This window comes from Drosophila biarmipes, chromosome 3L (assembly GCF_025231255.1).
Source record: "Drosophila biarmipes strain raj3 chromosome 3L, RU_DBia_V1.1, whole genome shotgun sequence".
Classification (NCBI taxonomy): Eukaryota; Metazoa; Arthropoda; class Insecta; order Diptera; family Drosophilidae; genus Drosophila; species Drosophila biarmipes.
The window spans coordinates 10940321-10964162 of NC_066613.1; the positions used below are offsets into that span (position 1 = coordinate 10940321).

Below are 23842 nucleotides of genomic sequence, written 5' to 3' on the forward strand. Positions count from 1 at the left end.
TTGGCTGCTATGAGATCTAGCAAAGTTGGGAAACATCTAGTTGGAAATTTTCGATATAACTAGAAGGTCGTATACAAAGTATACAAATAACTATGTTTTTAGGTGTGTTTACCAGAAGTAATTAAGTCATAACACCTCTGTTAGCGGGCCATCTTCTTTGTATGCAAGTGCTTTAAGACCGTCTCTTGAGCACCACTAAACGAGGCTTGCCCAGCGCTAGCCCCATTCAATCCGTACTTAAATCAAGTAAACCTCCAGCCACCTGTCAGCCGGCCGTTGGCACCTTCAGCACACGAGATAACTCAACTTGGCTCAGCGCGGCTCAACTGGGCGCAATCGCTTTATGCCAGCCAGCTGAAAACTGCAGCGGACTTGATGTGAAAATTCACACTATCCTCGCCGCACACAAAAAATGTCGAGCCGCGTCCGTCCCCGAAAATCGTCGGCGCTCTGGCACTTCATTAAATAGACGCCGTGGCGGCGCTTTTCCCCGCAAACAGAAAAAAGGGAAGAAAAATCCGAATGGAAAAAACTCGTGGATGTCGCTGGAGCTGACGGCCACACCCCCCACATTACTTGGGCGGGGGCCCAGCTCGGGAAACTTGCTTATTTTTCACACATGCGCGCCAAAAAATGCAAAACAAAAAACCCGACGAGAGGCAGAAATTCAAGCAACAAATTCGTGTATTTTTTGCCTCGCTCACATTGTTTATGATGACAATTCGCCGTTGTTGTTGTCGTCGACATGTGGCCATAAAGTTGTCGGTAAATTTTCAGCTTGAATTGAAGGTAAGCCCATGATGACGTATTGTCAGTCTGTCTGACAAAGGGCGCTCGGTTTTGGATTAGCTTGTGGGCTTAGTGGGGCTGAACTCGCCTTGATATTGAACTTGGCTCGTTGCGGCTGAATCAATCAGCCGACATTCGAGGTAATTGGAGCTATAGAACAGCAGGGGACTCGGTACGCGGCAGTCACGTCTAAATCACTCATAAAAAAGAAATTCATCTTCATAAAAAAGGAGAAAACAAAAGGGAAAACAACAACAGACGCAGACGCCGACACAGAGAAATAAAAAACCGGCAGCCCGTTCCCCCAAAAAAAAAACATCCAGCTGCGAGAGATAGTTTACTTGCGGTAATCACGCCAAAACCCATGCCCCTCACTCCCCAATCATAAACACTTGAAAAACTGTTGGAAATTTTGACGTACCACTTACAAGTGGATCGGGCTTGAAAGGTTTTCTTTCGGCCTCCGTCCGCTCCCTCCACTTTTTTCCTCCGAAAATTACATTTAATGTGTGCCTGAGATTTCGATAGAGGCGTGAACCTGTTGAGATACTTTCAAAAGTATCTGCTGGATGCCGGCATCCATTCTCGGCTTCTCAACGGCTCATCCTCAGTGGATACTCGGGCAAGACAAAAAATGAAAGAAAACACAACAGAATCGAGGAGGGAATCATCATTTGTTAGAACCTGTCGATTTGGATTCAGTTGGCAGCTCATCGACCCTAATCGCATTCGAAAGTTATCGCATCTACGCGCTGCGAAAGCCATGGGTCTGTTAATTGTCAGAGAGTTTGGCTGCTTTTTCCCTCGCCGGCTTTCTTTCGGTAAAGTTGGCTAATTGCCATATTAACCTTTTGGCCCCCTTCGAAGATGATGACGATGATAACCCAAGTCCGGCTGCGTGCTCGCGTTGTAACTGCGCCTCTGACTTTGACTAGGCTTATTTGCAAGTTGGATTTGACGACGGCCCTGGACCAGTGAAAGTAATTAGTGCCCGGCACCGGCCACTGGAAGCTGGCCTTAGGGTGAAAGCTGAGCTTTTAATTGCGCAGCTGTCGCTGCTCTTGCCGCGTAATCAATCAGCGGGTTGTGTCATTGGGGTCTCGCTGGCCCGGCAGCGAAAGTGATCGGTTAGAAAATTCTGGTCGAGTCAGGGGTCAGAGATCGGGATGGATTGTGGGTTTTGAAGCATTAAAATGACCTCTAACAATGATATATTGCGGGGTTTTTAAGGGGAAACTTTGGAGTTGTTAAATAAAGCCTCTGTAAAATAAAAATATACATCGTTGAAAGCCACTTTTAAAATGTAGTTATGTTTTATTTTAAATTTAATTATTGTTATTTAGAAAAATACATCCCAAGAAGGGCCCACATACCTTAAAACTTAATAATTGCACACCCTACCCATAAAAGGGAAATAAACAATGAATAAAATATCCCCTGGCCATAATAATATCTGCCGCGATCAACCCAAGCGATCCAATTCACCCGGAATCGTCATAAGAATCCAACTCCCAGAGCACAAAGCTCTCACGCTCCCTACCTTCACGGACCGATCTCCCCCACTTGGTTCCCATCCTGGCACTAAATCAACCCCCAGAGCACGGCATTCCGAAGTGTTTTCGAAAACTGTGCCAAAGATCTCTTACTGCGATCTTGCGCCTTCCCTCTCCCATGTCGATTATATCGAGAAGTGACCCCATACCAACTCACACACTCGCGGATATAACCGATCTGGATCGGAGATCAGCAGCCGCGGAAAAGAAACCAAGTCAAGAAATGAACATCAAGCTGAGATGATTGTCATAATTAAGGATGTTGGATGTTGGATGTTGGCATCTGCCAGACGCATGAAGAATGGTGCAGGGGAGATTCCTCTGCAGCACTCGAGGCACTTGTAAAACCAACAGAAAACCGTAAGAACGAGTTTTACTTTTTCGTTTTTTGCTGCCCGCTCTGCTCTGCTTTTGATTCACAAAAGACCGGCGCACAGAAGACGAAGCTTCCGGTGAAGTTCAGGTTTCTTCTGCCTCTTCCCTGCCTGTGTGCACCCCTCTTCGGGGGACTCTTCTTGCTCGTTCGGTTCAAGATCAGCCCGGCACATCTCATAATTGCAGCTAAGCAAAATTATATAGCCCAAGTCAAGTCGAGATCCAGATCGGCGGAGGGCGAAAAGAGCAGCATGTGTGCGGAGGGGCCGTGTGGCGAGGAGGGTGGCCTTACGAGGGTCTCGACTCGTCTGTGCAAATATTTCCAGGCGATCGGTCTTCGGTCTCGGACTCCGTGGACTCTGTCCTCTCCTCCAGCTGCAATCCACAACAATTACCGGCCAAGCCGACTTGCGGCAATCTCTGTGGCGGACCAAGGCCTGCGAGAGGGTTAAAGAAGGGGGTCTCGAGGTACGGGGCAGCCGCGGGGGGTTGCCTCGCACTCGAGACAAATGTATATCATTCATCAAATTAAAAGTTCAACTGCACTGCAGCGTTTTGCCAGCCGGCCTGGCCTGACTCCTCGGCTCTGACTGCCTGTCTGCCAGCCGTGAGTTAAATTGATAAGCGGGTGGCTAAAAAAGTTTTGCATTTCGGAGTTGAAGTCGGCTATGGATAGCTAATTTAAATAAGAACTTCGGGGGAAAGTCGTCCGGATCTACAATTTAAAATTAAAGCTAGAGGTACTGATTATTTTTTAAAAAATTTATAGATATAATTTAAAACTTAAACATTTCTTTTAAAGCTTTAGTATCTTAACATTAAAATCATCTTGCTCTCTTGAGGTAACCCTAAAAACAGATTCGAAACAAGAATTTAATTTTATAATCAGTAATATAGCCACAATTCACAAATATTTTGATATTTCGATGTGCAACTAGAAGAATATAATATAAGGAAAATAATTGTTTTCAAGAAAGAATTTGGTAAATCTTCCAGAACAAGAGATCAACAAATATTTAAGATATAATACTGTTTAAAACCGTTGTTATAATAATTATTTATTTATTTATTATGATTATATTTATTTAGTTCAGATTAAAAAAAAAGATTACTAAAACCGTAAAAGAATGCTTCCCGTTTTTTAGTAACTTAAGAGTCAGCCCTCGTTGCCTGGCAGCCAGGCTGTCATCTTGAACATGCAACATGACCGCAGCTCTGAGGCAACAACTGTTGCTCTATTTTACAGCCTGTTCTGCGGCGTTCGACCCTCTCTCTCTCACTCTGTGTCCCCGTCTCTTTCCGCTGGTGCCGGCTCTTTCTCCTGCCAATCATTGGCTGAAGCTCGGCTGCTCATCTTTCGACTTCATTCACTCAAACATCAGCTGAAGTGGTTTCTCCTTAACCCTGCCACACTCCATCAGCCCATCAGCCCAACAGGCCCCTCTTTTCCACTTGTTGCCGCTCGCTCGCTCGGATGCAAGCTTATATTTTATTTTTATTCTCCTCGAGTCTGGCCGAAATGCTTATTAAAAGGGCTTTTCAACTCGAATGGCTTCCCTTTCGGGGAACGTACACTCACACTCACACGTAGCTGGATTATTTTATGGCCCTAGAACGAACTCCTGCCCCTTGACCTCAGACCACGGCTCTGGCTTGGTTATTTTTGTATTTGAAAATAACATTTATGAGCTTAAGACGGCTTAAGACTTTTTATTGGTTATTAGTTGTTGCCATTTCTGCTGCCCAGCTGTGTGTTTTGAGTCCGGGATTTATGTCTTGATTTTTGGCTACAAAGAGTTGGAGCGGAAGGTCTAAGGAAGCTCCGTGTTCCGAAAGAAATCAAGGCTCCTAATAAGCTTAACACGTGCTGGTCATCCCTTTCAACTGACTTTGCTTTTCCCATGCCCTCTGCAGGACTTTAATCTTTAATTGCTTTTCTGGGCGCTTGTGGGGGAGGCTACTCGTAGCCTGGGAGGTGAACTTGTTTCACTTTGCTTCATGTTTACCCAAGCGATTTTGGTAACCCAAGCTCAAAGAAAACAACAGAATACATAGGAGACCGGAATTGAATATATGGGGAATTATGTCGGCCAACCAGGGATACAAAAAGAAGGGTATTTTCTCTTTTTATTAAAAGTGAATACCATTTGTTAGGGTTAGTAGTTAGAGTTAACTTAATTTAAACATCATATTTAATAATTTAATTTGAGCCTAAGCATTTATTTTAGATTTTTTTTTAAATAACCTAAATCTGAAACGAGTATATTCAACAACTTACTTTTATATTAAACAATGCTAGCTCGAAAAACAAATCCTTAACTTTTCTTATGTCTTCACTAAACACTCGATCCAACAATTATGCCAAAAATTGGAACCTCCCCTTTGATCGCAGGCCATTAATCCGCAACCAGTTTCCCGCATCTGCGTACTTTGATTTCGTCCGGGTGATCTGTGGGATGATGATTCATTGGCGGCAATTATCCCCAACATGGCAATTATGCAATTTTCCACCGTCCTCGAACACTTGTCGCGCTTTAATGGCCAGTTGCCAGTGGCAGTACGACCATATCCGATGATTCACACGCCTCCCGGCCACTTAGATATGTGGCGAATTCCACATGCCCAGATGCAGATACATCTGCGCGCAGAGTAGAGCAGAAATCTTGGCACTTGAGACAATGGAAATCAGAAAGTCTCGACTGGTATCCGATAACATTGGCGACCGCACATGACTAAGGCGAAGATGGAGATGCGAGATGCTGGTGATGGCGAAGATGAAGATACATACCTGGAGGCGGTGGAGCGGACTTCAAACGAGTGCCGCCGTTCGCATAGCTACTCCGGCTATCTGCAGCTAACTGTAATTGTATCTAACAGCTACGTTTGACAAGCCGGAGAGGCAGAACGCCGCAAAAAGCCATCCGGAGTTGCAATGGCAACGCGTCGCCCTGGAACTTGTCTGACTTTTTATGGCGCACAGACAACAACGGCATCAACGCGTGCTGGCAGCTTCCATTCCATAGAATCTGTGGCCCCCAACTCCGAAACTCCATCCGCTCAACGTTGGCGGGGCCACCCAAAAATGGTCAACGTAGCGCCACTCGAAAGAGCGAACAAGACCGACAGATACAGATAGCTCGAGCAACTAGCAGATACAACTTCCCTCCGGCCTTGGACAGCACTTTGCCGGCTTAGAACTTGGCCAGCCAGATACATTGGCTAATTCCCCCCTCTGCGAACTTCGATTTCTGCCGTTTGCCTTTGAATTATGGGTTGGAATCGAAAAGTAACCATTATTTAAACCTCAAAAAAGGGGGAGTGTCCATAGAAAAAAATAAACAAAGCTTCATTCTAGGGAAGAGCAATGCAAAAAGTGGCTGGATTTGAGAAGTTGGGCATGATTGAAGCCTATTTTTGCAGAGAGAGAAACATTTGAAAAATAGTCATTTTCTTTATACCAAAATATTAACAGTTTTTAAATACTGTCTCATTAAAGAACTATATGTTACATTTAATACCTATTGAAACGGCTTCGTCTACAAATTAAAATTAGATAGACAGTATAATATTTTCATGACATAGCTTAGAATTAATGTAATTCCTGCAGTATTTTCACTCTGTGAGCAAAAATTATACATGAAAACAACTAGGAGCAGCCCTCTGGACTTGGGGGAACTATCAAGAAGAAGACCAAAATGGAAAAGGAAAGATACACCAAAAAGGAGCGAGAGCCGGAGTGAGGCATAGAGTCAGGGAACCGAGTCAACACGACATCACTTGGCAGGTCGACAACAGCCCGGGGGAAATTCTGGGGGATGGGCGACGGTCTGCATCGAGCGTCAATTGAGTGGCAAACTGGAGCTGGAGCAGCTCCGCATCCTGTCCCCGAACACTCCACTATTGTCTGAGTAAATAATAACTTATGTGCGGTGTCAGGGCCAAAATCGAGCAGGATGGCCCTGGAAATCCTGGCCGCGTTCGCCCTTCCTGTCCCGTTTCCATCAGTAACCAAAGTGAATATGAAGAAGGCCCAACTTTAACTGCGATTCAGGCTCATTGGGGCATTTGTAACCATCGAATGCCATCATCTCGATTCAGAAAGCACAGAATGTTAGCCCGTCGAACACAAACTTTTTGCCAGAATTTGTCAGCGGAACAGGCAGCACAAAAAAAGGGGAAAATGTTTTATGAAAGGGAATTTGGTATGAAAGTAACTGAAACCCGGAACGAGGACCCAGCCAGAAACTCTGGCAGTTAAGTGCAAATTATCGGTTCGGAATTAGTAGAGCGAGAGACCCGAGAACGGGGCAGAGATGTAGATATAGGGCAGGCGAGATACAGCCGAGTTTTTGTGGCTGCATTTGCTAATGGAAAATTCCCGTTCGCCCGCCCGCTTGTGGCCCCCCTTTTTTGCAGTGAACCTAAACGTGGCAAATAAAAGCGCAAAAATTTGCATGCCCCTGCAGATCTGCAGATAAATTTGCAACACTTGCCAACAGTTATTCCCAGAAAACCGGCGTAAACATTTTCACCCAGCCGACATTTGATTACTCAATGGGAACTGCGTTTGCAAGTGCAGCAGAAACCAACGAGAAAGTAAACAGTTTTATTAAAGCGAAAGAGCAGCTTGTGATTCTTGGTTCGCAGAAACAATATTTATGCGGAATCGACTTTATCATAGAGTGGTTCCATTTCCGCCGGGCCCGAACGGCTAAGCGCCTTAAGAGTTGTAAATAAAATCAATTGATTTCTTATTTATAAAGCGAATTCGAGAACTGCCACCTACTAAGCCCTTGGCAAACATGACAAAAGAAGCCGACGCAGATCCCGAGCCGGAACAAGTAAACAAGGCCATAAATAAATTATTTGCTTAGGAGCAGCGAGTCAGGAGTCGGGAGTCGGGAGTCAGAAAGTAGGCCTTCTTTTCGGCCACTGGGGGAGGTGTGCAAATGTATATATAAATACCCTGCCCCTATATATTTATTCCTTCGTGTTTCCGCTTAGTAAACACAACTGAAATGACAAAAAGGCAGCGATGTCTTGACCAACTTGAGGAGCTCCTGCCCATTCCCCCCTGGAAACATTATCGAGGCAAACAGCGGCATAATGGAGGACCGGCCGGAGGACTGCAAAAAATACTATACGAACTCGGGAACTATTACGCTGTGTGTGGTCTGGTCTCCGCGAAGGAACAGGGAGTAGGGCCTGCGAATAGGGCTGGGTCATTGTGATAAATAAGTAAATAGCCGGAGACAGGCTCAGACCTCAGACCTCAGATCGATTTATGCAAAGCTCCCTGCCGGGCAAACAGCGCTTTTAGTGACATTAAGGGGCGTGGTCCTAAATGTTTAATGGCCTGCAAATAAAAGTTATGCCATGGCAGGCTGCGGACATTAACGAAGCGGAAGATTGTATCTGCGGCAAAAAACGCTCGGAGGAAATGGAAATCCGCTGATAAGCCCAACTCATTTGGGGCTTAGTATAATTAGCCTAAATCACATGTGACTTGCAGCAAAATCGAGCCATGGTCTGCAGTTCTACGAGCTTGTAGTGTGGAGAAGCACTGCAGGAAGGTATACTATATATAAGAAGTGTTTATTTTTTCAAAACACATCAACAAGCCGTTGAAAAATGATGATCCGTGTTCGAACTTCTGCCAAAATATTTAATTTTAAATAGATGCAAAGAGGGCTTAGGTAAAGTCCACCATGCAAATTAGCATGTTGTTTATCACCTAAAAATAAAGTTCAACCTCAAGATTAATCACTGCTAATCGACGCTGCCCAAGAATATGCATGATTTCTGAGGAATCCGCGATAGGTGAAACCAGAAATAGAGATTAAAATGTGTGTCTTTATACGAAGGCAGATCGTTATGTCATCGCTTCGCACCGACATCAGCACCCAATTAACCTTAGCAATAAATTTATATAAAAATTCACTCTGCCCGCTTATCAAGGGAACATTCCCCTGTCTGTGGATGCATGTTTACATGGATTCATTTGGAGGATTTGGATTTGCATTGGCTGCCGATCCGTAATTACGCTAAACGTTATGCGCATTTATTTCCCATTGATTTTGCATTTTAAATTTCGCTCGTGATTTCGTTTGTGAGCTGCCCGGGAAATAGATTGGTGTGTATGAAATGTGAAGCGTAAATTTATATAGTTCAAAGTTGATTACTCCACATTTTTGGTCTGCATGTTTTTGTTAAAATATGCAAATCTGGTGCTCGAGCAACTTTAATATGCAGCTGGCCGAAGAGCCAAAAACCAGTTTACGGTCCACTCTTTTTGGATGCATAATTCCCCGGAATAGCTGACCAAATGACTTTTTATTCAGCTGACATTATATGCTCATAATAAACGAGGGCAGAGTGGGTGGGTGTGGGGCTGGGGACCATCCTAATGAGGCCCGAAATAAGCTAATTCGGTCACCCTCAAATATTTTTCGCACATTTTTTCCCTCGTTCGATTTGTGTTTGCGAGTGTTTTCCTCCCTGGACTGCCGGTTGCATTGACCCAATTTGTTTATTTATTGAAATTGCTTTTATGGGTGAGCAGAGACAGAGTGTCTACCTCGCTGCCGTCGTCGCCCAATGGTATCTCCTCAATCTGCCATCATTTTGGGGCCTCTGCACACTCGCCTTCAATTATTATTTATCGATTCCAACTCAATTTGTCAAATATATATTTTCCCCAGCCACTCTCTGGCGGCCTAGTGGTATAATTTGGCATTCGGTCCGATGCATGATTCATCGAGGCTGTGATTCCATCGGATTCCAAAGTCGCCCCAGATCAAATGGGGTTAGTACTGGCTGAGCCCCGACTTCGAGGACACTCCCGTGGAAATGAAATTATAAATTTACACAGATTTATTCTGCTGAGCACTTGGGGCCATGATTCTGCCCGCTCACCAAAGCCAAATCCAAATCTCTGACCACCCACAAATCAGTATAAATGACTCTGGCGCCTGGGGATGTTGGCTGTTGGATAACATGTAGAGAGCTATTTTGTGGATCCAAAACGTGCGGCTCCCCGTGCCACCCCCCTGACATTGTCACCTCAGTCTGTCTGCCGTTGTAATTGCTTAGTCTAATTTATGCCAGCGGACGGAGCAAAGTCAATGTCGTCGTAATGGGCAAATGAAACCGAAATGGAAAAGAGACCAAAACAAAGACAGCCTCAGCGGCAAAGGCAAAAATAAACAGACCCCAGACAGCGACATGAAAAAGCGTTTATCTAAGCAAAATGTTACCAAAGTCCGTAATTACAATTTATTGCAGGTAATTATGTAATTTTCGTGACGGATTTTGTTGTTTAGAGTTTCAACGAGGGGCGACAAACTAAGTGCGTAGGTACACAAAGAAAAATGAATTGAAATGATTTGGAAATTCGGTCTGGCTTTCATTCGGATATGAAGATATCTTGAAATTTCTGTCTTTAAGAAATGAGGCTTCTGACCTTTAAATATAATATAATAACATTATTTAGCAGCTGTGAAAGGCCTGCATAAAATATAGAATTATTTTACGGAAGTTGGAATGCACTGCAGAAGCCTTAAAATACATAATTAAATTTTATTACATAGTCGCTTCTTATTACTAGGTAATTCCAGACTCATTCCCATTTATTCTCTCTGTAGGAAAGTACTTTAAAATCCCCCATTCGCTCCACGCGTACCTACTTTAAATGAGTTTTCGGATCGGAAAACTTGGCCGTCTGATTTTAGGAGCCCATTGCATGTGGCATGCAACGCTGATTGCTGTTGACCATGGCTGGAGATCTCGACTGGTGTTGCTCCTTGTTTTTGCTGCCTGGCAAGTTGTTTGATTTCTTGTTTGCTCAGTCAGCTCGTTGTCATTTCCTGTCCGATTCTGGAAAATGGACATATGCCATGAGGATGCAGCGGGATGACTGATTTTCTAGCCGTTTATTCTTACCCCTTCGAGACGGTCTCGTTTGGAGCTGAGACACGCATTTCCTGCTGGGATTATTAAGGATTGCGACAAGTCAATCGATTTATCAATGTACGAGTTTAATTGTATTATATGAACACTGCACAATTTACTTTAAAAATCTTGTACAATGTTCCCATAATCAATGGCAAAAACATCGTTCTCCAAATTTCCATATCAATTGGGAAACACCATTCGCCTTTCCCGGTTGATGTCCGCCAATTAAAACCCCAAAGCTATCTAAATCACATTAGACCCGAAGAATTCAGAAAAGAAATCCCTGCTCCAACCGCATCCGTTGAAGATTGAAATTGAAATTTAATTTGCGGAGCGAGCTGGCGAAAAAAAGCGCCAGCTCATCAACAGCGGCATTAGTTTGCACATATTCAAATCAGTTTTTTATTTGCCGAACAAAGGCTGCGAGAGAAAGGGGGGAAAATCGTTAAAATAAAAACAGTTGAAGAGGTGTTGGGTAAGCGGCGGCAAGACAGGAAATACGTTTGGCCAACTGAACAGGGAAAATGCCGAGGAGAAAAACTGGAAATCATTGTGCGCCCGAGTCCCTTGCCGACCCCTCCTGCGCCGGCATCATTAACATATATTTAAAAACGCAGTGGAATTCCGCTCTTGCCATCAGCCAGCGGGTTTTGTGGGTCCTCATGAAAATTTGTAAGTATGTTGGACTTGTCACTTGCACACTTCATGACCATATTTGTCACATTTGCGCCATGTTCGCGTGGCCAAGGAGCCCGCGGGGCTGCCATCCAGGGGTCCGGCCATGGGTCTGGGTCCGCATCCTGTGGCCCCAGTACTCGTAGCCCCGCTCCATGGCTCTTCCCTCGGCGGGCAAATCAGATGCGCAACTAACGAGCAACAACCACGACAACGACAACGACGACGACATGGAAATTCGTTCGCTCTGCGTTTTGCCTTACAGAGTGACCACGGGGTATCGCGGGGCATGATGATTAGAGGGGAGCTAAAGAAAGGATATGTAAGAGACGGTTTCCATGAGTTCAGAGCACCTTTAGGTACCTTGAAGAAACCACTGAACTAGAATTTTAAATGTTTTCCATCACTTAACCTACCTAAAATTGTATTGTACTTTATAGGAAATATTCAAAAGGAGCTTCCAAATACATTCCATTTAGTATGCATTAGTAGTTACAGGGCATTCTCCATTCGTTAGTTTCCCTTTTAGTTAAGCATTCACAACTTGCTTTTATTGTTTTGCCGGCTGCTACTCCAACTGCTGATGCTTTCTGCGGTTGCCGCAGACGCCTTCTGGCCATATTTGTATGAATAAATGCGTATTTAAGCACATACTTACAACACTTGCCATGTATGGAGCCAGCCGCCCAAAAGACAAGGGACACGGCACAGGCTGGGGCCAGGAGAAAAGGATCTGGAGTTGGGATCTGAATGGAGTTGGGGGCATTCCGGGGCCAAGGGACCCGGACAAGGGACAGTTCCCAGTGGCAATAGGCGAGGCCCGGCATTTTGCATTTTCCCCACTTCGCTTTTCCGCATTTTCAGATATATTTTTCCGCCGCGGCTTGGACTCACCTCAGTGTCTCCTTTTGCAGCATATTAAATTGCGGAAATATTTCAGAGGCAAAGGCAGTTGCACGGCAAACAATTTATTAATTAAGCCCAAACAATTTGTTAAATTCTTTTTTACGCCAAGCGGGAACTTATTCAAATGCAAAATTGCTGTTTGAGTAATTGAAAATTAAATAATTATCTAGAGTTTATCTAGGCGAAATCGGATGGGCTGTGAGGTAAAAAAAAATCTAATTAATGCATGCTATTAGCGGAATCAAGTGTTTCGGGAAATATGGAAAACGCATATCATCGTTCAATGGAACTATTAAGGCATTAACATAAATAAATAATTTAAATTAAAATTAAAACATGAAATTGCCACTAAAGTAAGAGAAAAAGTGGCTAGGAAAAAATATGGATTTTATGAAAAAATCGAATGCCCCAGAGCGATTCTACTCGGAATACATTTAAATGAATATTTTAAGCAAATCATAAATTGTCGACGTGCAAGCCTCTTTGCCATATTATTAACAATTTACGATTCTGCTGCGGCTGGATTAAATAATTTATGGTTTTTTGCACATTACTCTCATTGCAGGCGGCCCTCCATCAACAATATGTTTGGCAGCAAGTTCCGGCATCGGAATTGAATTTAATAAAATAAATTAAGCCAGCAGCGGAGTGGGTCAAAGCACACAGTTTGAATTGTTAATGAGCAGCGGCAAAAAGTGTTAAATGCTGATGACGCCGCCTCTGCCGACGTCACAGCCGCTGATTCGACGGTGCTGAAAAGTCAATTAAAGGTAATCAAATCGAAACTGATTGCATTACAACACGGCGACAATAATTTTAATTCGCATTGATGTTGTCACTTATTTCGTTTCGCTTTCCGCTAAATACAACAATTAATTGGGGACAGTTCGCTGTCAATCCTTAGCCCCTGTGCATTTTCCAGGCCCCTCTACGCCCCTGCTGTCGCACTGCGGTTTTAAACGCGCTGTCTGACGCGATTGCAGTCACGCGGTTTTTGTCGCCACTGCGATTTTCTGCGATCCGTTGGCTACTTTTTGGTTTCGAATTCAATTTTTTTAAGCAGCAGCATTGAAATTTGAGGATTACGGTTCGGATTTGATATGTTAACGGTGCTTATCAATTAAAACTATGCGATTACCTCTTTTTTTAATTTAATTGCATACAGAAATAATGAGTCATTTTACTTGGCATTAAAAAATACGAATTTTTAATGGGAAAATCTGGTAGCCAATTAATAGTTAAATTGTATGGAAATCGGTATTCATCGCTATAAGGTCTGACCTGTAACAATAAAGTTATAGTTCTTTAAACACAATCCCCATTTTCTTGATTTATTTCGAAGGCAACCCGCCAGTAGAATTTGTTTTGTTCTTCAGAGCAATCAAATACAACTTTTGCAAGCTTTTCTCCCCACTCCGCCACCTACGTGCCTTTCTGGGGTTAACCAGCGCAACTTCAAGCCGGGAGCAGCAACAACATTTACATACTAATTGCAAGTTGTTAATGTTGGCAAAACAGAGCGGCAACTCAATTGAAAATCTTTGGCGACTCTGAAAACTTGGCAAAGTAATATAAATCACCCAAGGGATCAGGGGAATGACCCGGGGAGAACTCGAGCCCGAACTCGAGAACCCGAGAACTCGGGGCTGAATGGTCGCCGGTTTAATGACGCAAGTAATTGCAGCAGCAACCGGCAACTGGCAACAAGCAACTGCCAGCAGCAACTTGCAACTGGCAACTGGCAACTGGCAGCGCGATCTGAAAACTGCAAAGGGGCTAGACTTAATGAAAATCAAACAAACAAGCTGCGCAACAACAATAACTCAAAGTCGGTCAACTGTGCAGGGGAAAACGCCGTCGAACTCCCCTAGCCCCTCCCGAAAAGCAATAATTGATAAACGAACATGGGCGAACAGATGTACAAGTGTTCAAATGAATGAATCAAGCTCAATGACGATGATATCGAAGACATGCGAGCCAAATCAATTGATTTATGCAGCTGAAGCTGCCTTTGAGGACGGCGTTTGGTATGCATTTAATTGAAAGCAGTAATTAAATTAATGACTCGCCGTCCGGCGAAAAGTCTGGCTTTAATTAAGTCAAGGAATGACGGCTTTGCTGCTCTAACTAGACAACAGTAGACACTCCGGCATGTGCAACACAATTGTCACGCAATTCTTTGGCTCAGGCCAATGCACTCGCAGTCGCACTCTCTTACTGCACTCAGAATGCGGAAGTTGATTTATTTTTTGTATGGAAACCTGAAACGCGCCAAAAAAATATATATGAAGCCATGGCAACGCGTTTAAAACAGCGCCTGAAACGCACTCAAAGTATTAAGCTGACAAAACCGTTTCAGAACGTGACTTTGGCGCAAAGTGTTTACAATGGCGATAATATTAATAAAATGAGATAAGTAGGTATGGGGAAAAATGTATATAGGGCAATATTGAAAGCAAAACCTAAAAATAAATGGTTGAAATATGGACCTGCAAAACTAAAAGTAAAGGAAAGTACGTAATAGCGATTATGCTACTGGAAAATGAAAGATAAACGATAAACAATAAACACCCCCTAATAACCCCAAAATATTTTGTTGGGGAAACTTCTTCAAACCAAACATTTTTCTAACATATCAACCCCTTTGAGTTTTCCTTAAAAAGTCTAATGATTAAATCAAATCCGACATATAAATGCATTCCTCGGCGGCGAGCATTTTTGCACTCTGCGTCTTCCATTGCTCACATATATCATTCCTCTGGCCGTCTTCGGCTTATGTATTCATAATTAAATTAATTAAATTCTTGCGCTTCAATTAAAATCTTATTAAGTTTCCGTATGCCAGCCAGCGTGCCCCTTCCCCCGGCGCTTTTCCCTTTGGAACAATGGGGAAACTGAAAAATTGCCGAGAATGAGAAAACCGGTGGCGAGTGAGAGATGAGCGGCTGACAAAGGGGAAAAAGCGGGAAATGAAAAACTTCTTACAAAGCTTACTTATTCACACATCACACAGGCAACTGCAGACTTTTCACTCACAAATACTTTTCCTGTCTCCAGCATACACACACGTTAAACATTATTCAACGGCCAGGAAAAAATGAGGAGAAATATCGTCCTGCCGCCCTGTTTGGTCCTTTTTTGGGTGCTGCCAACCAGCACGGGATGCCAAAAACAAACAGGACGAAGAAAAATGCTTGCCGACCATGTGGTTCGCTTGATGTTGCTGCCGTGTTGCTGCTGCTGTTGCAATGTTGCTGCTGCAGCAGTGTAGCTGCTGCTGCCGTTGCACATATTGCTGCTGCATTCTTCGCATAAATTTCGCCATCGCACTTAACTCATGTCTCGGGGTCTCTCTTTAAATGAGTCTGGTTAGCTCTCGCACTTCTTGCACTGCAGGAAAAGGGGGTCCATTTGGGTTGCGACTTTACCTTTGAATTGCTCTATATTTTGGTAAGGAAAAACTTAAACTAATTTAAAATTCAAATACTACTTTAATTTTTGTTAAATTTTTACGGACAAATTGAGTCAATTTGAGATTGATATTGATACTTCGGACTTTATTAAAAGCTGAATGAACATAAAATATTTCAATTTAATGAAAACATAAATACACCTCAATTTATCTCTTTAGAATGTAATTTAATTTTTAATCAAATAAATACATATTTAAAAAAATAAATTTTTCTTGCGATGTCTTATCCCTCCTCTCTTCCCCCTCGCTTTGAGCTCGGGGCATAAACAATGGCGCTGCTTAAAGCAAAAAACCACGTTGTCCCTTTCCCTTTTACCGCCCCCTTACCTTGCTTTTCCGCCACGTAGAACTCTGCACACATGTGACGTTGGCCTGACCCCCTCCGCCCACCGCCCACCGAGACCCCTCCCCAACGGCCTTGCCTCATGTAAAATTCAGCGGGGAACGTTGGCAGGGGAAAAGCAGGGGCAGCGGCAGTAGGCAAAAAGTTCAGACTTATTTTATACTTTTTTTGTACTTCATCGTTGTACAATGTTGAGCGTGGAAATTTAAAAGCAAATGCAAACAATATGGAACATTTTAAATGCACCGTGGAATGGAAAATGAATAAAACGGGGTGGAAAATTCGGACAATGTGATTTTCTTCACTCTTATCTTACTTTTAACAGAACATTTTCGAGTTTGCCTCTGGGGAACCATAGTTGCAGGCCTCATTTTATTGGAATTGAATTGAAAGTAAAACTTGTTCCTTATATATTTATATTTATGTGATTTAAACATATGTAAGTAATATCCCAATCATAGACCAATGGAGTTGCAAAAGAACAATCAATCAGTTAAGTCTTTATGGTATGGCAAATTCCTTTAAAGTACCTTGTATTGCTATTTCATTACCATTGTTTCACTGTCCCTTTTCCTAGACCCGACAGCGCCGGCCAAGTAAATCACCGCAACTGTGAAACTAAATTTCCAGGGCACTAAATTTACGCACATCCAACTAAACCCGGGCGAAACTGAGGCCGGCCTGAACCCCAGTTAACCCCAAACCGAGTGGAGCAGTGTAAGCTGCCCGCTTAGATCCTTGTATCACTCCCCTTCTCCTTCGCCGACACTGGCTGTCTCTGTCTTCCCCCACTTCCTTTCCCTTTTGTTATATCCTTGCCGTGCAATTTTCACCATTTTGTGGTGCACTTTGCGCCTGGCCGCGATTTTGCGAAAGATTTATGGCCCACGACATGGAAGCGGAAGCGCCGCTGTGCAGGCCACTAAGTCCAGCTGCAGGTATGCACCGAAAACCACCCACCACCCGCCGTCCAATGGCGCCACCTAACCGACGACCCACCACCCACCTGCTTGTTGAGTCAGCAATAGGGAAGGCATTGTCGCGAGGAGTCCTTTCCTAATGCCTGTCAGCAAATGCCGTTGTGGGCTCTAATGCTGTCCCTCCACTCGGTTATCCCCAATCTCGGACACACAACAAAAATCTACAAAATTTTCAGACTTACAGAAAATATTCCCTACCTAGAAAATAGGGCTTTTTATGATTTCGATTCGATATAAAATATAAGAGTTTCGTACGATTCAAAAATAAACACCTTATAAAAATGTAAAATTTATATTTCATCTAGGTAAAATAATAAATTTAATAGGTGTATCTCGAATCATACTTGATCGCTTTTCACAACCAATGTTTTTATACCATTAAGCTTACCGACTTTATTTATCTTGGTCCTCCGAGCTTTCTTTAAATGTACCTTAAATTGTTCTCAAGTGCAGACAGTTTTTCGGCCCCATCAAGTTGGCTCGTTTTCATTTAGCGCCCTTTACCTTTTTACTATTTAATGCTTAATTTAAATACAAATCCGATCTGTTTGCTGACTTTTGTCGATAAGCGGCGCCAGAAATGATGGCGAAAGTTGGCAAACTTAAGCCCATCCAAAGAAGAAAAGAATAAGGAGCGGTGCAGAAAAAGTCATTTGCTTGGGCAATGCCAATTTAATTTGCCCTGGCTTAGAGCTCGGCAAATTTTTCGGCCCTTGAAATGGGAGTTCGACCCAAAGGATCTAGGGTGTAGAGTTACGAGGCTCACTTAAGATACTAAGCCCTGAGTACACAAAGTCAGAAAGGAAGGGGGTCATGATGGGGGAGGTGGTATGAGATCCATTAGCTGACCTCTCTGCTTTTCTCGCTCTGGAGCATTATATACAAAACCGAAGACAACTTTTAAGTTGTCAAGAATGAAACGCTCTTAAAAATATATAACACATTAGTTTACTTTTGAGTTAAAATAATTCAATTATAATAAATATTTTTACTTTAATATCAGTCTAATTGAAAAATTTACCAAGTACTTTAACAGTAAACAAACACATTCTAAAAATTATTCTTTAAAAACTCATCAGCCATCCGCCTACTGGCCCCATTCCAAAACCTACCTTTGGCTTACTTATTTTATTTTCCCCACTTCTATCTCCCCTTTCTAACCCACAATTTTCTGGCAATCTCGACGAAACCCCATCCCAAATCCCCTTTCCTATTCATGGAATTTATGTCTCAACTCGCCTAAGCCGTGTTTGTAGTAAAACCTCCACTATCGCGCCTTAATTTTAAAGCCCTCGACGCTAAATGGTCGACATGCCGATGCAGGAACCTAGAAACGAAGGCCCCCTTTTGGGGGAACCTCGCCATCTGCATTTGCCGGCAAAGTTTATGTTCGACATGCTGTAATGGCGCCATATGCGCGTTTATCAAAAAAGAGCCACACCCCACTCTGCTCCAGATCCCTGAATACGTCCGGGATATATGGGTTAGTTTTCCGCTCGCCGTATAAATTTGTTTAAGACATATAGCAAGGATCAATAGCTCGGGATTTATTGTCTGCCACATATAACTTTGTCTTGGCTTTAAACTCCCAGACGCGGAAGTGCTAAAAGGGCGGGCCACTGCTGGATGGCAAGGTCGATGGGCGAAACTTTTTTACCTACTTTCGGCTCTCCGCTGCCGCCGCTTTCTGGGCAGAAAGCCAAGGCAGCAAAGCCACGGAGCAGAGATGGCTAGAAAATTATGGCCAAAATGGCGACGTCGTCTGGGGCCGAGGAAAAAACCTCCACGACGACGTCGGCTTGCGGTCGTTTATATGAAAATATTTGGTTTACTTTATGACTGCTTTGGGTATTACTCTTTACTTTCTTGCAGTGCCAATTCCCGCTATCCGCCTCTTTGGGCCAACTTTTCGGCCAGGCTGTAAAAACAAACAGAAAGGGGGTTGGACCGGGGCTGGTCTGGGGTTGGTCTGGGGCTGGCGGAGGAGGTGCTAGGAATTATGCCATAAAAGCATCGTCGTAGTTCCAACTTTGCCAAATTCTTGGCTTGTCGTCGACATCATCCTCTTTGTCATCCTCGGTTTTCGCCAGCTCCGCGGTCTTCATCGCCGTCGCCGTCGCCTAGTCTCAATGTTCAAGGGAGCCATAAAATACTTTTTGAATCCGAAGCACCGCATTGCTCCTGTTGTTTGGCGGATATTACGGTGGCTGGAGGAGATTACCGGCGAGGGACCCTGCCTCCATTGCCGAGCCAGAACAGCGCCAACAAATGAGCCAGCTCACTGGGGCGCCTCTTTAACCGCTCATTTCGGGGTGTTGAACTTGCAATGGATTACACTCGGAATGCCAACTGGGGGAGTGCCGATTTTGGGTGTGGAGCTACCACAGAAAATGTTTGGCAATTTGGAAAGTAGCGAACTTAAATCAAACTCAAACATAAGTCTTAACTATCCTCAGGTGGAATTACCATGCAAAGGAACATTTTCATAAATATTTTGAAATAATGAAACATAACCTCTAAAACAAGTTGGGGTCACCAAAAAAATAAACCACTTTTCAAGGTCATACTCTTGGAACCCGTGTCAGAAAAATTACATATCTAAAGTATTATATTGTTACACCACAACAATGCGTTTTCCTTACACATTTTGTGGGCCTTCAAAAATAATTGGGGTCACCTTTCTTCGGTTTTTCCGGCCCATGCTCTGTTCTCTTCATTATTCGAAAGTGACGCTGTACTTCCATTCGCCACGACTCCCTCCGAAATTGGCTGCTCCGCACTGATTATAGAGCCCCTTCCCAATCACACGGACTCCATATCCATGTAGCTTTTGCGGTTCATAAACACAAATCAGCTGCAGAAGGAGAGGACCAGAAAGCGTTCAATTCGTGCGCCAAATTCCGAATCGAAATCCAAGCCCAAGCCCGATTCAATTGCCGATTTGATTGGGCGGAGGGGAGACTGGGAGTGTGGGGCTCCGAAGGTCTGAAACTTGTGCCCGATTACCATTACTGAAAATTGAAGTAACATGTGTGACGATGCGCAATTGCCAAGCGCCCCCTGGCGGCCACTCTGTGGAAGCTCTTACGCCAAATGCTGGAAATACACCCACCTATTGTTTCGTTTTCTATTTCACAGACGAGTGGTTGTTGCCGCGGCGACTTTCACTGGCACACAGCCTTCAGCTGAAGCCTTCGGTGGGTGGTGGGTGGCGGGTAGTGGGTGTTGCCGGGTGGTGGATAATGCTGGCTTCTGCCGTGCCCCAAATACCGCTTCCAATTTGGAGCTGGCTGTGCGTGAGGCTGTCGTGTCTTTGTTTTGTCTCCCTGCGATGGCAAATATTTGGTCTGCCCGCGACGGCAGGAAAAAGTATCTTGCAGATGCACACAAAAAGTATCTATATCCACGCCGCCCCACCCAAGTGGAAGTCGAAGAAGTCGCAGCTAAAAACTGAAACTGTAAACTGTGCAAATAGTGCAAATAGGAGGAGCTCGGTACATGGCTCGAGCGGAAACTGTGCCAAAAGACGTATGGCACAAAGCAGGATAAATTTGCCAAGTTTATCATAGCATTCGGATGGGGGCGGGCCAGGACTTCGGGGGCTGTTGGCAAAACATGAGCCAAGGCATTGAGCATAAAATATTGTCGGCGATATTTTAACGCGCGCTCAAGCGAAATTGTCATATAAATAACGCCCAGGGAAGGGGTGAAAGGGGCCCAGGGGTTTCTGGTTTAAGGTTTTAGGATATTGGCTGGCGTTGCTTTGAAATATTAAGCATTTGGCAAACAGGCAAAGTTGAAGTTTATTGCCGACGTTGATGGCTCGAGTTGGCAAGTTTTTTTTTCAGCTCTGGAAAGGAAATTGGGCCAGGCCAGCTGAAACCTGGAAACCATTATGGACCCGTCGATTCCGATGCTATTTTTAAGCACCGTCAAACTTTTGCCAGCCGCAGATAGAAGGGGAAAACTGTGCTGGCCAACTCTGGTCCACTTCCCCCCCTTTTGTCTACCATTAAATCAGAAACATGCATTTATTTAGCAATTTCCACCAACTGCAACGGAAAAGTTGTGGCAAATGATTCTCTTTTTGTGCGCTGGCAAATTTTCAAAAAGCAAAAAATCCCTAGACTAAACGAAAAGCAACAACAGAAAGTGTTAAAAGGGGGTGGTCGTGCGGTGGGCGGGGAAGTGGAGCGAAAGTCATAGCGCTGGGCCGGGCGAAGGCAAAACCAAAATCCGGGGACCAAAAATACCAAACCGACAAAAGACGGGACAGAAAACGGCACCAGACAGATACAATAAAAAGAGGTTTGTCCACCCCAACACCCCCTAACTGACCCACCCCCTTTTTGGGCCATGGCCGCAAGGCTGTTGGACTCCCAGGCACTCGAAGAAAAATCAATGGTATTCATAGTACCATGACTATGTTTTTCTTATGAGCTACAGAAGTTCCCCAAATAATCTGATTGTCTTTACATAAACTCGGTAATTTGCTCAACATAAATTGATATTTATCAGATGCTAAGTAGCTAAAAAAAAAAATTAAATATATCAAGCGAAATTTCGATCAAGAGATTTATTTATTACCAACAAGAATTTAACACTTTTCATGTCCAATTAACGACCATTACTTGCCATTTTTGTACACTGCACAGAGTTCAAACGGCGGGCATTTTGCAACAATGGTCGATGAGATACAGTCGTGGGAGGGGCATGGTGGCCAAGAGGGGTCAAAAAGTCCAAGTCGGACACGAACGGAACTAATAAATGAGTTCAACAACAGCAGCAAACCAAATAAAAATGTCCCAAAAAGGCAGCAAAGGCTACCAAATAAAATCTGAACGCCAGACCATAAAATAGTAGGAGTAAACTTTCAATGGAGCGGGATTGGGTCCAAGTGAAAATGAGGGAAAATTACGAGTGACCAATTAAATCGACTAGTAACCACATCATCTTTAAATTATTAACCAATCTTGCGTATGGAAATACAAATAAATTACTGAAAATATAAGGAACATAAATAATAATGATTAATGTATCTTTGGAACATTAAAAGATAAAGATAATTCACATTTCTTACCCCTATATGAACAAACCTAATGGCTTTAAAATATTTCTTAATGTCTATCATAAAGATAATAAAAAACTTTGTCAGAAACAATAAAATACCCTCTTACCGAGCTCCTACTCGGAATTCCGAACTGCAACCCATCGAGTAGGTCCTTAAATGCTTCCCTCCCCATTTTCCACCTCAGATCATCGCCCTCGGGACAGGAAAACACCCTATCCAGAGCCTAACCCAACTGATGGCTTCTGAACTCCTCGACAGGTCGTGGCTGCGAGCTCATTGAAAAGCAGGCCTGCGGTGCCACGTTGGCCATTTAACAGGATTTTAGCAATTTAAATATGATTTTTCCCCTCCCATCGTCGCCTATATGCATTCCAAGCAGCTGTGCTGGCGCACAAAGGAAAAACTTGGCAGTTTTTGTTTTTATACGCCCGAAAATGTTGTCGGTTGTTTGTTCTTCCAGGCGGAGGTCCCTGCCTCAACAAGTTGCTTTATGGCATATGCATGATAATGATGAGGAGTCGGAACTGGAACCGGAATGGAGCCGGGAAGGACCCTCCACGGGCGCCATTTTTTGCGGCCTGCTTCATATGATGGCTGCTCCCGGGTGTTTATGTGATATTTACATAATAAAAAGCGAGAGTTTCGCCGTTCAAAGGCTGCAAGTCATATCCTTCTCCTCCGCGCTGAAGTTCTGACCCACATCTATGATTATTTTCATAGCGCCTTGGGGGCCCAGCCACGCCCACACTGCGTATAGTTGAAAAATATGAAAAAGGGGACGATACGTCCTTTGTCTTGTCACCCCTTCCTGCTGAAAAAACAACAAAGGAACGAAAATTTCGCTTTTGTTTTATTTATTTTATGGCCCGTTTGGGGAGCCCAGTGCCGATATCCTTTTTTCTGGGCCCCTTCCTTGAACTTCTCGCAGTTGCCGCGCTAAATTAAGTTTTGTTTTGCCAGTTGTCCCCAGATCCCAGCCTCTCCTCCTCCTCGCTGCCCGAAGCTGATAAATGTCCCCAAAGCAAACAAAGTGCAAGTTGTTTTTTAAGTTTGGCCCCAACTATGCGGCGTATCTTTGGTCTGTCCGGGGATCCATTGGGGAGTGGTATCTAAAAGGGGGTGGCTTCGGTTTGGGGTCTGACTTTGGGGACCTGCCGGTTGACACAAAGGGTTGCTGGGGTTGGCCCATTGTATGACATGTGTGCCGACTTGGCTGGGGCGAAGAACTGACTTTGACGGCGTTTCTGGGCTCGGGTCTTCAAAGGAAGGTTCGGCTGAGGAGGGACAAAGTACGTTTATTTCTAATTAAAGGAGTTTCAAAGTAGTAAATTAAAGACAATAAACCAGGACCATGCTCTAAAATTTTTATAAAAATGGGAACCTATTTTCTAAAAGAAGAAAAATATGACAATAACTTTAGAAAAATGTGAGCCACTTAAAAGAACTAAAAATAGTTATATAAGAACAAATAAATCCTACTTACTTCTGTAACTAAATATATAATTAAAGCGTTTCGACAGAACTTTAAAATACAAATTCTATATAGATAGGGGAAGTACCCTTTTTATGATTAGCCCATTTAGCTTTTTTAACTTTTTTCCGTTTCCAAAGTTACTTTCCCGGTCTTACTCCAACCAGTTTAAGCTGCTATTAATTTTAAAACAAGGAAATGTGATACTTAGTAATGGTATTATGCTAATATCATTGGACCTTATGTTACCTGAA

General features: G+C 43.6%; 1 protein-coding gene across 2 annotated transcripts in view; it reads left to right on the plus strand.

Moving 5' to 3' along the window:
• LOC108028271 (protein slit) overlaps positions 1–23842 on the plus strand; it is a 51655-nt gene that overhangs the window by 23097 nt on the left and 4716 nt on the right. The window contains exon 4 of one of the 2 annotated variants that reach the window (XM_017099969.3): positions 12817–13021. The exons of the other annotated variant lie outside the window; for it this stretch is intronic. The gene's annotated coding sequence lies outside the window, so the exon portion shown is untranslated. The remainder of the gene's footprint in view (positions 1–12816; positions 13022–23842) is intronic. 2 annotated transcript variants of the gene reach the window in all.